Consider the following 13,630-nt stretch of genomic DNA (forward strand, 5'->3'; position numbering starts at 1 on the left):
TCAGTTGTAACAAATGTACCACTCTGGTGAAGGATGCTGATAATGGGGGCAGTTATGCATGTGGGGGACAGGAGTCAACTTTGTTGTGAACCTAGAATCTGGCTTTTAAAAAACTCTCTTAAAAAATAAACGAACTAAGTATCGGTTGCGGTTTTGATGAAGGATATCATTGGAAACCACCATTCTGATCCTGGTGATTACAGTTCCTGGGGTGACCATTACCTGTAGTGTGATGAAGGTCCATCACTTCCCTTTCCTGTCCCCGAGCAGCAAGGACATCTCTGATGCCTTCGGAACAGCAAAACTCAGGCTCTGCACAAAGATAGCATCCAACATAGCAATGGCCAACCCATCAGAAAACATTTACTGAAGCGACTGTGGGCAGGGCATCACTTTAGGAACAACAGGACACCTAAGGATGACTAAGACATAGCGTTTGCACTAAGCTGGGACTCCAGAAGCATGGGGAATCTTGGCTCTACCAATTCTGTGTGACCTTGAATAAGTTGCTTTCCTTCTCTGAGCTTCAGTTTCTTCACCTACAACCTGGGTGTGACTCCTGCTGGATGACCTCGCAGAATTCCTATGGGAGAGTTGCTAATGAAATGCTAAAGTATGGGACTTTCCTTGTGGTCCAGTGGCTAAGACTCTGACTCCCAATGCAAGGGCCTGGGTTCAATCCCTGGTCAGGGGAGTAGATCCTACATGCCACTGCTGAAGATCCTGCATGCCACAACAAAGATCGCAGACCCCGCATGCTGCAGCTAGGACCCGGTGCAGCCAAATAAATTAATTATTTTTATTTTAAAACAGAAACACTGAAGTGAGATGCTCCATTACTTAATGGCTTACGGGAGATGCAGGTAAGGGGGAATCTCCAGGTTTGGAGGCAGGCAGATCTGGGTTTGGATCTCAGCCCTGCCACTGACGGCTGTGAGGCCTTGGACAAGACACTTGATTGCTCACAGCCACTGAGTGAGGAACTGTGAGGAACACAGGCCCAAGGAGCATGGTGTGATATCAAAGCCCATGAACTGAGAATTCAGACCCAGATGCAAGACCCAACTCTGCCATTTATCAGCTACATGTGATCTTCTGGCTATTTCCAAGGAGAATCAGAAGTAAAGAAATTCAAAGGCACATTCCTGACCAGTAGGAAAGTGAGATCAGGGGGTGAAAAGAAAGGAAGCACTTGGGTTAAGAACGGAGACATATAATCCACAGGTACAAGGTGGTGGCTGAGGGTAAGAAGACCAAGGGGAAGCCCAGGGGAGAGCTGAAAGGATATTTAAGGAGCATTTACAGTAAGTCAAGTATTTCAATCCTTACAATCACCTATTCTGAAGGCACTTTTATCATCCTCACCTTACAGGTGGGAAAACTGGCCAAGGTTACATTTTTGTCCCATGAACCCAGAGCCCACACTCTTTCCTCTGCCTACAGTCAGGTGGCCCCAGCTCATCATCCCTGTACTTCCCTCAAGTTTTCTGCAAATACTGGATGTGTCTCCAGACTAAAAAATAGCCTATTTTCCTCCTCCCCTGAGGCTTCCAGACTTGTGGAGAGCAGACACAAACTCATAGTGATTTGAGATGAAGCCTGGGGAGGCCCATTCAGCCCATTACTGCCTGCAAAGTGATGAGTTTCGGTTACTCAGTCCCTACACCTGCAGATCTGCCTGGCCCGTCTCTGACTCTCCGGAGGCTCCCCTTCTCTCAGGGACAGAGCTTGGGGGCTCCAACAACCTCACTGTTGGCCATATTTCCCACATTTCTCTGGCCTGTCCCCATGAGCCCACAGCCCTCTTTGTGCCTTTTTTCCAGAGGTCCTTCCCCCCTCAAATTCCCTCTCCCCTGGACCCCTCTTTCTTCTCATACATGACAGATCTCTGTTCATCACCCCTCACCCACCCCCATTCCACTCCAAAATAGGATCCTGCAAGCTTCCTCTTTCAGCTCAGTTTTGTCTCAGTCTTGCACAAAGGGAAATGTTATATGTGCTGGCACCTAAGAGGAGAATGTGAACTGTACTTCTAACAATTAAAACCAAGTAAGTAAGTGCTAGTCACTCAGTCATGTTGAATTCTTTGAGACCCATGGACTGTAGGCCACGAGGCTCCTCTGTCCATTGACCTCTCCAGGCAAGAATACCGGAGTGGGTAGCCACTGTCTTCTGCAAGGGATCTTCCCAATCCAGGAATTGAACCTGGGTCTCCTGTATTGCAGGCAGATTCTTTACCATATGTGCTGACATCTAAGAGGGAAATGTGAACTGCACTTCTAACAATTAAAACCAAAGTCCCCCTTTAAAGGGCCTCCTAGGTGGCGTTAGTGGTAAAGAACCGCCTACCAATGCAGGAGGAATAAGAGATAGCAGGTTTGATTCCTGGGTGAGGAAGATCCTCTGGAGGAGGGAATGGCAGCCGACTCCAATATTCCTGCCTGGAGGATCCCATGAAAGAGGAAACTGGTGGGCTACAGTCCATAGTGTAGCAAAGAGTCAGACACAACTGAAGTGACTTAGCATGCACACACACCTCCTTTAAAACCTTGGAACTTACCTTAACCATCCTTATCAAAAATTACCTTTACAGGGAGAGCTAGAAACAGTTTATAGAAGCCCAAGAGAGGCTTTCATAACAATTTATTTATTACATTTATTTAGCACAGCATATTCATTTTAAAATATTTGTTTCTATTTATTGTTTATCCCTAGGTTGGGAAGACCCCTTGGAGAAGGGAAAGGCTACCCACTCCAGTGTTCTGGCCTGGAGAATTCCATGGACTGTATAGTCCATGGGGTTGCAAAGAGTCAGGCACCACTGAGTGACTTTCACTTACTTACTATAAATTATTTATTGATTGATTTAGTGTTTCCTTATGCCAGGCACTGTTGTGAATACTTTACAGCCTATCTTTTCCCATATCTACATCTTTAAGAGGTGGAAACTATTATGATCTCCATTCACAGATGAGAACTGAGATTTCAAATCATTACCCAGTAAGAGGCAGAGCCAGAGTCAGTCTGTTCTAATCCAGTTTCAAAGCCCATGACTTTGGTGTCTCTGGGCCCACAAACGGGTGGACTGGGGGAGCATCTGACTACAGTCATATTTTATCTGATCTGCTATATATTTTAAAAACAGAGAGGGCTTTCCTGGTGGCTCAGTGGTAAAGAATCCGCCTGCCAGTGCAGGAGACATGGATTGGATCCTTGATCCAGGAAGATCCCACATGCTGTGGAGCAACTAAGGTCATACGCCTCAGTTATTGAACCTGTGCTCTAGAGCCATGAAGCCACAACGGCTGAGCCCATGTGCTGCAGCTACTGAAGCCCACACGCCCTCTGCCCACATGCAGAGTCCATGCTCTGCAATAAGGGAGGCCACTGCAATGAGAAGCCCGCACACCACGTCTAGGGAGTGGCCCTGCTTTCCCCAACTACAAAGTCTTCACAGCAATGAAGACTCAGCACAACCAAAAATAAATAAATAAATACAAATAGAAATTTTAAAAACTAGAGAATCAATTGCCAACATTTAAAAACTAGCAGATTTCTCCTATCAAATGGAATTTTCAACTTCTCTTGAAATATCCAAGGAATTCCCTGGTGGTCCAGTGGTTAGGACTCTCTCTCACTGACAAAGCCCTGGGTTCCATCCCTGGTCTGGGAACTAAAATCCCACAAGTCATGAGGCTTGTGGCCAAAAAAAAAAAAAAATTCCTAAGACTCAGCCACACTGTCTGGGTTCCCACATGGCAATAATTGGCTGGGGGCAGTAGCAACAGCCCCTGTTAAACAGAATGTGTGCATTCCACTTTGCCATTGGCTCCCTGATCCCTTGCAGACCTACCTCATTTTTAAAAAAGTTTCTTTGGCTGTGCCGCATGACATGTGGGATCTTAATTCCCTGACCAGGGATCGAACCTGTACCCTCTGCACTGGAAGCACAGAGTCTTAACCACTGTATTGCCAGGGAAATTCCATTTATTTTCTTTGACCTCATGGCCTTTGGAAGCATGTGAGTTTGTGACTCCTGGGTCTACAATTTCTGATAGCTGTAGTTTCCTTGCAATGTGATGAGTTCCCCATCACTGGAGATGTACATACTGACGTTTAGTGCAGGTGCTGGAAAGAGATTGCAAGAGCTAAATGGGATCAGATGGCATATATAATCCTTTCCAGCCCTGCAATGCCAAATATTTACTTAAGGCTACAGCATGTATAGTCAAGCACTAACTTCCCCTCTGATCTCAACTTACTGTTTCAACCTTTCCTTCCCTTTACCTTGGTTTCTTGATCTATTTATATATTTTAATCATATGATTATGCTGTATGAATTCTGGTAAGCTTCCTCAAATCCTTTTTGGAACAAGGCATGGGGAACAAATAAATCCTGACATAAATATTTACATAAAGGGCTTGGTTCCAGATACTGAAAAGAAAAAAGAGAACTATAAGTTGTAACAGCCAAGGTATCTTAGTTTCCCTGAGATGCTTGGGCTCAAAATGATAAAGGACCTAGGAGTCTGGGGTGTAGCAGCTGAATCAGCATGAGGCAAGGTGGTCTCAACCTAATGTCTCAGGAAATGAAGCCTCAATGCTTTATCACCCATTATTTATTTAAAATAGATTTTAAAATTACAAAACTAATTATGGCAGTTTTTTAAAAAATTGCTTCAGATTCCTTAACATTTCTCCCATGGAGAGGGAGTATCTATGTTTTCTTTCCTTGAATCTGAGTGGGCTCGTGGCTGATTTAACCAATATGCTATGCTTAGTTGCTCAGTCATGTCCGACTCTTTGCAATCCCATGGACTGCAGCCCACCAGGCCCCTCTGTCCATGGGATTATCCAGGAAAGAATACTGGAGTGGGTTGCCACTCCCTTCTCCAGGGGATCTTCCCCACCCAGAGATCGAACCCAGGTTTCCCATGTTGCAGGCAGATTCTTTACCATCTGAGCTACCAGGGAAGAAAGATGGTACAGATGATCTTATGTGAAAAGCAGAAATAGAGACACAGACACAGAGAACAACAGTATGGACATCAAGAGGGGAAAGGGAGGAGGGATGGATTGGGAAATCGGGACTGACATATGTTCTGCTGCTACTGCTAAGTCGCTTCAGTTGTGTCCGACTCTTAGCGACCCCATGGACTGCAGCCCACCAGGCTTCTCCGTCCATGGGATTTTCCAGGCAAGAGTACTGGAGTGGGGTGCCATTGCCTTCTCCAGACATATGTTCACTACTATGTATAACATGGTAACTAACGAGAGCCTACTGTATAGATCAGGGAACTCTACTCAGCACTCTGTAGTGACTATATGGGAAGGGAATCTGAAAAAGAGGAGATATACGTGTACGGATGGCTGATTCACTTTGCTATACAGTAGAAACTAACGCAACATTGTAAAGCAACTATACTCCAATAGAAATTAATTAAAAAGAAAAGTAGCCTCATGGAAATACCTACATGGGAAATAACTAAACCCTCCTGCCACCGTCAGTGAGGAACTGAGGCCTCCTTTCTGCAGCCACGTGAATGCCCCATCTCGGAAGGAGACTCTCCAGCCTTGATCAGGCCTTCAGACAACTACAGCCAAGGATGACTTCTTGACTATAACTTCATGAGCCAGAACCACTCAGCTAAGCTGATGCCAGATTCCTGTCTCTCAGAAACTGGGAGAGGCGATAAATGCTTATTGTTTTTACCTGCTGAGTTTCAGGGTTCATTCATTCACACCAACAGATAACTAGTTCAAAATTTTTAAACATACGAAAGAAGATATAGCAAAAGCTCTTTGTCACTCCTACCTCTAAACACCTGGTCCCCCATCTTCTCCCACCTCCCCCAGCTAACTTACAGAAAGCCCTTGGGAAATGTTAGGTTTATTATCTGGAATACAGAAGCCGATACCCTTGGCTCCTCTTATAGATTATCTGACTGAAGATAGGCTGCAGCAATATGGCATTCCCCTTCCAAGCTATAAAGCCATGCCCTTCTTTCTGCACAGGAACTGGGCCTTTTCAGCCCTGATGCCACCTTTCCCTGCCATAGCCTCGATCTCCCACGAGCATCCCCACATCCTGTCTCAAGTGTGAGGGTGGGGGATTCCCCTCCTTGCACACCAGTGGAAAACATTGCTGTGAAAGACATACGTCTTTTTCTTTGACCCACAGAAATCAGAAATCAAACCACACACCTCCCAACACAGTCCCAGCCTGGTCCCCAGCCTTCTTTCCAAAGTGTCCAGTCTTTATCCTGCCCCAGCCTTATATCCTCACCCCAGATTTCCCAGTCTGCTCTTCTGACCTCCCAAGACACTGCTCATGCCAATCCTTCTTCCCTGAATGCTCTGCTCCCAACCTACCCTTTTGAAAACAGCCACCTCTCTCTCTCTGTGAAGCTTCCCCAGATATCCTCAAATGCCTCCTTGCTTCCAATCTGGCCCCCATCCATCCATTGTCCACTTGACAGCCAGGAGACTGACGCAAGACCTGAGGTGGTGCTTCCACTCTGGCAAGATGGAGAAACAGTCTCCACCCTGCCTCTGCTGCTGAATGCAGTTCCACATGCTGGACAGGGGCAACAAGCAGCTCTTGAGAGTTCAAAGAAGTCAGCAGTAGAAGGCAGATCAGGGAAGAGAGCAATTCAAGGATCACCAATCCGGCAGTGAGTTTACGTGTTTTTTTTTTTCAACTTAAGTGTATACATTTTATTTATTTTATTTTGATTTATTTGGCTGTGCCAGGTCTTAGTTATGGCATGTAGGATCTAGTTCCCTGACCAGGGTTTGAACCTGGGTCCCCTGCATTGGGAGCTCCAAGCGTTAGCAACTGGACCACCAGGGAAGTCCCCATGTGTTTTGTTTTTTCCCTCTGGTATTCCTTGGGCTGTCTCAATGCACTAAAAGGACCAGGACGGGGGCACAGGGAGATCCTTCTTTTCGTCCTTTCCTCCTTTCTCGCGTGTCCTCCCCCCCAGGCCATCCGTGGTGGCACAGGTGGTGGCAGGTGCCTCTGGGAGCCTCAAATGATGAGGAAGGAAACGGTCCTCTCTAACTGGAGGCGCTGTGGTCCAGAGTGGGGTGAACCACTACTGATTTGTTCCCTACTTGAGCGCAGTCGAGGGAAATGCGTGTCAGAGTCGGGTAAACAAAGCCCCAGGGAGCCAGAAAGTCCCAGGGGTAGAGCAGGGAGGCAGGAGTTTGGAATAGTGACCCCATAAAGTTATCTGTGAACTTCTGGTCTCACCCACTAGCTGCATATGAGTGGATCTCACTTAAACAGCCCTGCACAGACTTTGAGAACTGAATCACGAGTGAGTCCGCTTGAGACCCAAGTTCCGAAAGCCCATAAGTGGTCCACAGAGCAGATGCGCATGGCACCAAAGAGAGTTTGAAAACAGGACTGACATCGGAACCAAAATCCACAGAAGGCAGGAGTTGAACCCACTTTGCCAGTTGCCTGCTAAGACATAACGATCGATATTCTCCGTGCGATTTAAATCAGATTAAAGGCTATTAACATAGGACAGGAAGGCCTGGCGTGCTGCGATTCATGGGGTCTCAAAGAGTCAGACATGACTGAGCGACTGAACTGAACTGAACATAATAATCAAAACGCCCAGGACAAACTACCCGCAATACAAAGAAGTAGCAAATTTCTACTAGCATGGGAAAGTCGATGAAAAGATGCCAACAGCAAGACGCTGGAATGATCTAAAGACCTTTAAGCAGCTGTTACAAAAATACCCCAAGGAGAAAATGGGGAGTTAATGTTTAATGTGTATGGAGTTTTAATTCGGAAAGAAGAAAAAGTTCTGGTGATGGGTGAGTGGTGACAATTATACAACAGTGTGAGTATACATAATGCCCTGAACTGTATACTTAAACTTGGTTAAAGTGGTAAATCTTATGTATGCTTTACCATGATTTTAAAAAATACTCCATGGAGTAAGGATAAAGATTTTAGCTTTCTTTAACTTTTCATAATAGAATATCTCAAATGGAAAATTTAGAAGTGGAACATACAATAACTGATATTAAAAACTCAATGGAGGGCTTCCCTGGTGGTCCAGTGGTTAAGAATCCACCTGCCAATGCAGGGAACATGGGTTTGATCCCTCATCTGGGACGATCCCACACGCTGAGGAGCAACTAAGCTCGTGAGCCACAACTATTGAGCCTGTGCTCTAAAGCTAGGGAGCTGCAACTACCGAGGCCTGCCGGCCTAGAGCCTGAGCTCCACAGCAAGAGAAGTCAGAGTAGCCAACACTCTATGCAACTAGAGAAAGCCCACATGCAGAAATAAAGACCAACCACAGCCGAAAATAAAATTAGTTAATTAAAATAAATAAATCTTTTTAAAAAAAAAAAAAGCTCAGTGGATAGGCTAAACAGTAGAACGGAGATAGCACAATCTGTGAACTTGAGGACAGATCAATAGAAATTACCCAATCTGAACACCAGAAAAAAATAAACATGGTCCATGAGACCTATGGTACAGTATCAAAAGGTTAGCATAATGGAAGGATGGGAAAAGGAGTACAGTGCATGAGTGTTTACAGCACTTCATTCACAATCCACTCCCCAACTGGAAATAACCCTTCCATGGATAAATCAGTAAAGAAACCGTGATATATCTTCACAAAGCTCAGCAATGCAAAGCAACGAGTTATGTGATACCTGTAAATGGGCTTCCCAGGGGGTTCAGTGATAAAGAATCTGCCTGCTAATGCAGGAGACACAGGTTCAGTCCTTGGGCTGGGAAGACCCCCAGGAGAAGGAAATGGCAACCCACTCCAATATTTTTGCCTGGGAAATTCCACGGACAGAGGAACCCAGCTGACTATGGTCTACAGGGTTGCAAGAGAGTTGGACATGGCTTATCAACTAAACAACAGCCTGTAATCCTAGATGACTCTCAGGGACATTATTGTGGGCGAAAGAAGCCAGTTTCAGAGGTTGGCGTACTACTACATGATGCCATTTATGACATTCTCAAAGGCAAACAATGGTGATAGATCAGTGGTTACCGCAGGTTAAGCGTGGGGAGAGTATCTCACTACAAAGGGAAACTGGAGGGCTTTTTGAAAGATGACGGAACTGTTCTGTATCCTGTTTGTGGTGGTGGTTACACAAATGTGCACGTGTTAAAATTCATAGAACTATACACCAAAAAAAAAAAAATTTTTTACCACATGTTAATTAAAACAAAACAAAAACCTTGTGATAGTCAGTCTCAAGGTGGCCTACGGAGATCCTCACCTCCCTGTATTTATGGGCTGCGCAGTCCCATGGAAGAGGGTTGGCCCATGGGATCAATAAAAATGGTAGAGGCAACAGTGAATGGCTTCTGAAGCTAAGTCATAAAAGACACTGCAGCTTCTGTCTATGTCACCTGAATCATTCTCTCTGAGGAAAGCAAGCCACAGCGCTGTGAAGATAGCCAAGCAAGCCTGTGGAGAGGAGCTGAGCCACCCACAGCCAACCCCAACTTGCCAGTCACGGGAGTGGGTCATATTGGAGATGGACCCTCCAACCACAGTCAAGCCTTCAGGTGAATGCAGCCCTGACCAGTATCTCCTTGCAACCTTACAAGAGATCAGAACTGAACTGCTCAGCCAAGTTGCTCCAAAATTGTTGGCCCACAAAGAAACTGAGAGAGAATATATGATTATTGATGCTTGAAAAGACTATATTTTGGGTGACTTGTTATGTTGTTGTTCAGTAGCTCAGTTGTGTCTGACTCTTTGCAATCCCATGGACTGTAGCACGCCAGGCTTCCCTGTCCTTCACCACCTCCTGGAGCTTGCTTAAACTTATAACCATTGAATTGGTGATGCCATCCAACCATCTCATCCTCTGTCATTTCCTTCTCCTCCTGCCCTCAGTCTTTCCTAGCATGAGGGTCTTTTCCAATGAGTCAGCTCTTCACATCAGGTGGCCAAACAATTAGAGCTTCAGCTTCAGCATCAGTCCTTCCAATGAATATTCAGGATTGATTTTGTAGGACTGACTGGTTTGATCTCCTTGTAGTCCAAGGGACTCTCAAGAGTCTTCTCTAACACCACAGTTCAAATGCAGCAATTCTTTGATGCTCTCAGCCTTCTTTATGGTCCAACTCTCACATTCGTACATGACTCCTGGAAAAACCACAGCTTTGACGAGACAGACTTTTGCTGGCAAAGTAATGTCTCTGCTTTTTAATATGCTGTCGAGTTTTGTCATAGTTTTTCTTCCACGGAGCGTGCGTCTTTTAATTTCATGGCTGCAGTCACCATCCACAATAGGTAATGACAGTCCTGAGATATAGGTCAGATCATGTCTCTCCCCTGCTCAGGACCTCCCAGTGGCTTCTCACATTACTGATATAAAAGCCAGAGATGAGGCCCACTCAGATCTGGCCCGTGCCCTCCTCATACCTCACCCACTTCTCCTCCTTCCTGTCCCTCAAACATGCCGGGCTAGCTTCCACTCCAGTACTTGCTATTCTTTACCCGGAATGCTCTTCCCAAGTATGCATACACTCACTCACCCCCTGCAGGTCTCACTCAAATGCCACGTGGACACAAAGGTCTTCTCTGACCACCCCAGCCACTCTCCTTCCCTCTACCCTAGTTCGTTCTCCTTCATGGTTTTCATGACCTCATACTTTATATACACATTTTTTTTATTATCTGTTTCTCCCCCATTACAAAGCAAGTTCCATGAGAGGAAGGACTCAATGTATAATGGTTCAATGGTTTAATTTGTATTCCCATTTTACAGATAAGAACACTGAGTCCCAGTGATTACACACTAGATTAATATTAAAGATAGTCCGGGCACCCAAGCCTTGGGACACCAAACCTAATGCCTTTTCTAAAGAATCAACCAATCCAAAGTCCTCATTTTCTAGTTCAAGAGGAGACAAGAGTTCAGAGAGGGCTGGGAGGACTTCCCTGGTAGTCCAGTGGCTAAGATTCCATGCTTCCAATGCAGGGGGCCTGAGTTCCTAATGCAGGGAACTAAATCCCACATGCTGTAACTAAGAGTTTACATGCTGCATCTCAAGATTCCATGTGTCTCAACTAAGACCCGGCATGGCCAAATATATATATATATATATATATGTTTTGTTTTTTTTTTTAAAGAGAGAGGGCCAGGAATTTTCCTGTCACAAAGAGACAGTTCACTTGTATACCACTGACCAATATGGGCAGGAATGGGGTCTCCCCCATTGGCTGAGAGCTCAGCTCCTGTTCGTTCACCAGCAATGGTTGGGAGAAGATGGTCTCCCAGTGAGCTAACACAGCACTGAAACACAAAGGACAGAAGTCCAGAAAGTTTCCAGCAGGCGGTGCCTGGTGAGGCTTCTGGAGCCCCCATATCTGGAGCCCTTGCAATAGTTCCAAAACATATTCATGCCCTTTAGCATCTCTCTGGCAGCCCCATGTCAGCTGCTGGCTCAGAAACCGAGCCTTCAAAAGATGGTTTTGCAATTTGTGAAATAATACTATTATCATGAAGCATCGATGATGTGCCAGGTACTCTGGTAATAGCAGTTCTTTAAATTCTCACAATGATCCTATAAAGTAGGATGAAATTATATCATATATGGGCTCAACAAATTAGGGCAGAAAGAATAAATTTTGCCTTTATACTTTGGGACTTGACTGTAAAGGAAGCTGAGACTCAACTGAAGACATTATTTCCACTTGACAGATGCAAACACTGAGTCTCAGATAGGCCAAGAACTGGCATGAGTCACACAGCAGTTAGTGGCTGAGTTGGGGTTCAAACCCAAATCTCCTGGACTGTGTAGAGCCATCGAAATATACCACCAGAACAGAAATCAAAGTGTCTGGACCCAAGATAAGTGGCTTCTCCCTAAGCCACATCAAAAACCAATGAAGCCAGACAGTGTAGGGAACAGGCACATGCCAGGGAGGATGAATTGGCACAAACTCTTTGGAGGGCAATGTGGTCATGCCAATCAAAATGACAAATGTGCACTCTCTTTTGACCCACCAATGCCACTGCTAGAAACACATGTGGGAAATGGCACCTGTTCCATGTTTTTCATTGTGGGCTCCTTTGTGATGCCTCTAAAAGGTTAAATGCCTCTTCCCCTGAGAGCCCCATTGGTCCTATGCTGAGGGGCTTCAGGGCTTGTATAAAGATAAGGCTGAGGAACATCCCAGGTGGTCCAGTGGCTAAGACTCCTTGCTCCCAGCGCAGGGGGCCTGGGCTCAATCCCAGGTCAGGCAACTAGATTCCACACGCGGCAACCAAGAGTCCACATGTCACAGCTAAAGATCCTGAATGCCTCAGCTAAGACCCGACACAGCCAAATAAGTAAAGAAAGAAAGATTTTTTTTTTTAAAATAAAGCTGGCTGTTCATGTACCATTTGCTACAATGGTGCTATTATTAGATTTTTTTTTTTTTTAAGGTAAAGCTGAGTGAGGGTTTCCTAACTTTGATCTTCATAATTCACAACACATCATTTACTTAATATTTTTAATCACATCTGTAATTTAAAACACACAAATGCAAAGTATCCCCAAAATAAATATACTCAAAGCAAAACAGGGTTACTAAATTCTGGCTAGCTAATGCTGACTCCCAGTCTGCCCTGTTAGCAGGATGGATTAGCAGGTGGTAGAGTAGTTAACGGCTGGCACTAAACTGAGACTTTCTCTTTGACATTGTTAACAGGACTGAGGAATTGCTGAAAAGAATCCTCTCCTCCTGCTAGTGCCCTGGACCTCCTAAACGATCTTATATTCTGTTAACAGAGGGGAAATAGTCCCACTCTGCAGAGAATGAATGTTCACCAGTTTTTTTTAGAGGTGGATCTTCAAAGAGGGATGGGTGTCCTCCTAGGCTTCCCTCTTCTCACTGGGGTGGGCTGAGTCATCGGGAAGGAGAGAGTTTATAGGAAATGCCTTTTGTTCCTTCCCTTCCTGCTCTTTACCTGGTTGGGCTTGGCATTCTGGGCTGATGATCCTTAAAGGATTAGCTGTAAAAACAAAACAAACCTGCTTGTCCTTAAATAATGTTATTTCAAGGCAAAGGTCTCAACCTTGAAATAAATAGGGTTTCAAGTAAGAATCTGAATTAATTCTGACAACATAATCCAGAGAGCAAGACTTGCCTTCAGGTTTTTTCCTGTTAACCCCACTAAGGACAAAGAGAAAACTGAAGAAAAGGATCTTTACTCCCGAGCCAGGGAAGGATTATCGTGTATTATCATCATTAAGCTTCTCTGAAGTGAACAGAACAGCTTTCTTTTACCCTCTATCCCATTTCTCCTTCTTGTCCATTCTCCTCCATGCTTTTAGAGGGTCTGTGATGTATCAGGACAGCATTTCCCAGCTTTGGTTCCTTTGAACACAAGTTTCTCCATTTCTGCCTAATCCACAACCCTCTCTACTGGTAGTTACTTAATTTTCAAAAAGTGTAACTCTCATTGTTTTGCTCATGTAAGTTTGGCTCCATCCTAAAACAATGAACTCCATTAAATGAAGGGCTGTATATAATATTTCCCCCAGTGCAAAATAAAGAGAAAAAAGTCAACGTTACAACACAAACTGAGCATGACGGGGACCTCTCAGAGCCACACCACTGACTATGCCTGCTGG

This window comes from Bison bison, unplaced genomic scaffold (assembly GCF_000754665.1).
Source record: "Bison bison bison isolate TAMUID 2011002044 unplaced genomic scaffold, Bison_UMD1.0 scf7180017864167, whole genome shotgun sequence".
Taxonomy (NCBI): Eukaryota; Metazoa; Chordata; class Mammalia; order Artiodactyla; family Bovidae; genus Bison; species Bison bison.